At 46.6% G+C, this 2,500-nt stretch overlaps 1 protein-coding gene across 1 annotated transcript in view; it reads right to left on the bottom strand.

Moving 5' to 3' along the window:
• Positions 1 to 809: 809 nt before the first annotated feature.
• si:ch73-335l21.1 (insulin receptor substrate 1) overlaps positions 810 to 2,500 on the bottom strand; it is a 58,099-nt gene continuing 56,408 nt past the window's right edge. Inside the window, exon 4 of the mRNA XM_062515932.1 lies at positions 810 to 2,500. This exon is cut by the window's right edge and continues 963 nt beyond it. The gene's annotated coding sequence lies outside the window, so the exon portion shown is untranslated.

Raw genomic sequence — 2,500 nt, 5'->3', positions numbered from 1 at the left:
ACGCCTCCCACCTCCCCTACTGCGTCCACATCCCTGGTCCAGCGGCGGCCATTCCCTCCGCGCGGCAACAACACAATAGAGCCAAATAGCTTGAGGGGACTCCTCCCAAACAGCTCTTCCTGTCCTAAGCTTTCTCTGGCCCTTGCGCACCCTTCCACACAGTCCTTGGTTTGCCTCTTCCCCCCCTCTCACACTCACACACACACACACACACACACACACACACACACACACACACACACACACACACACAATCACTACCTGTCCTCAGTCTCCTCTCCTCTCCTCTCCGGTCTCACATATGCCACAGTTACCTCAGAGACCCACAGGACATGACGAAAAAGGCTTTGTCCTTTCTCCTTCAAGTCTTGTTGACGCTTGTCTTTTTCTTTTAAAGAAAGAACAAAAAAAAAGGTCACCGATCACCTCAGAACTATCTCGTGCCCGGATTCCACAAGGTAAGTTCCACTCTGTGACTAAAAACCAGCCCCATTCCATGTCTAGGGCATGCCGCTTCCAGAACACACACACTCACTAGACTAGCAGTTCAAGACCGGTGCCAAATTGAGGGACCCATAAAAGATAATTTAAAAGGGGGAAACAATGGTAAGTGGATACCCATGGCCGTCTTGGGTGTTCTCCATTGTAACAGAGCGGTCTTGTGCCGGCGTGTATATGCCTGGCAATGCGAGGGGGAAGACTGGTCCACATTATTCATTTCAGCACCTCCACAATACCGACCACTGAGGGTAATTGTCTACACCAAGAGAGAAAAATCTGGAGGCAATGAAGTTGTTTTGTTACGCGTCGTGTCGCGTCGCGTCCCGGCAATCATGTGAGAAGGGCTTTTTTTTTTGTTTTGTTTTTGTTTTTTTTTCTTCTTTCTTTCGCGGAAGGCCACTCAAGAGTTTGAGATGGCAGGAAACGATGGCGGAGAGGCAGAAAATAAAGACGGAACTCCTACAATACATTTGTGTTAACCCCCCCCCCCCACCACCACCACAACAGGTGACAACAACAACAACAACAACAACAACAACACAAAAGCGTTAAACTCTTCTATGTTCATTAGCAGCAAAGCCCCTCAACCTGAAACGCTGACCTTCCTAAGTAGGACAGCGAGATACTAACGGAGGATGGGGGTCAAACAGGCTGACTGCGGTCATTCAGACGCCGAATAAAGGCTGAGGCAAGGACCAAACACCGACCCCCCCTCCCCCCCACAACAACTTAAAAGATTAAAACGAAATATTCCAAAAGAACCAAATCTGTTACATTCCGTAACAGAAATTACAAAACAAAAACAAGAACAAGCCTCAAATTGTCATCTTTGCAGTTGTTCTCTGAAGAACTGGGTTGATTTTGTTTTTTTTTAAGTGCTAAGATGGCATTAGTGTTTGTTTCAGTTCACACCTCACACACACACACAAACAAACACACACGCACGCACACACGCACGCACACACACACACGCCCTGATTGCGTTTTGGCACAGGCTGGCGTCGGCAGTGTGGTCTCCTGTTGCGGGATGTCCCTGACATGGCAGCCCCCCCCCCCCCCCCCCGACCCCAGTTGCGTGCAAAGGAGGAGAGGATCCGCGGGAGGTGTACCACTAAAACAGGACCAAAATAGCCTGCAAAAGTACTCACTCACGCATCAGCACATCGTACAGCACACGCAGAGAAAAACGGAAAAGCAGCAGAGAGAGAGAGACAGAGAGAGAAAGAAAGAAAGCTAGAAAGGTAGAGAGAAAGAAGGAAGGAAGGAAGGAAAGAAAGAAAGACAGAAGAGAAGGCACTTTTTAAGTGTTACTGCAGCGTTGATGCACAGACACTGTGAGCAGGAGAGGAGAGACTGAGTCATTTCAAGTTAAGTGCTCTCACAGCTCAACAACCATCAAGTGCCGGGTGATGGACACCTACAACTCAAAGAGCTCGCTCCTGATACCAGTTCACTCTAAAGATAACGGACACACTAGTTCCTCCTCGTCTGTGTGAGTGTGTGTGTGTGTGTGCGCAGATGGATGCTTGCATTAGCGATACACGTGGGCACACATGTACTGTACTTGAAATACAAAACGATATTTCATCGTTTGTATTACAAAATGTATTTGTACACACAAAGTGACGTACATTGATCCGCATGCATCTTTGGGAAATTGAATTTTGTACTGAGCACTTTGCTCATGCTTGCAAGACACGTGGCAGGTGAAGGATCGAGGTCCAATTCATCGAAGGTCTGACACAGACACTTGAAAGTTTGAAAGCGAGGATGCATAGAAACGCTTTTGTTTCTCTCTAATTGGATGGCATGAAATGTTATGCATGCCTTGTTGAGAACATGGCTGGCTTGAATACCCCGTATTTTGATATGATGGTTCTCAAAATAGATTGGTAATGTATCTTGAAAATAAACAGTGAAAAGCTGTTAAACACGACCAAATAGGATAGTCATGTTGCCATGGAAATATATTTTTTTGTATTTTTACATACAAAATACT

This window comes from Sardina pilchardus, chromosome 16 (genome assembly GCF_963854185.1).
Source record: "Sardina pilchardus chromosome 16, fSarPil1.1, whole genome shotgun sequence".
Taxonomy (NCBI): domain Eukaryota; kingdom Metazoa; phylum Chordata; class Actinopteri; order Clupeiformes; family Clupeidae; genus Sardina; species Sardina pilchardus.
This window is presented reverse-complemented; position numbering and strand designations above follow the sequence as displayed.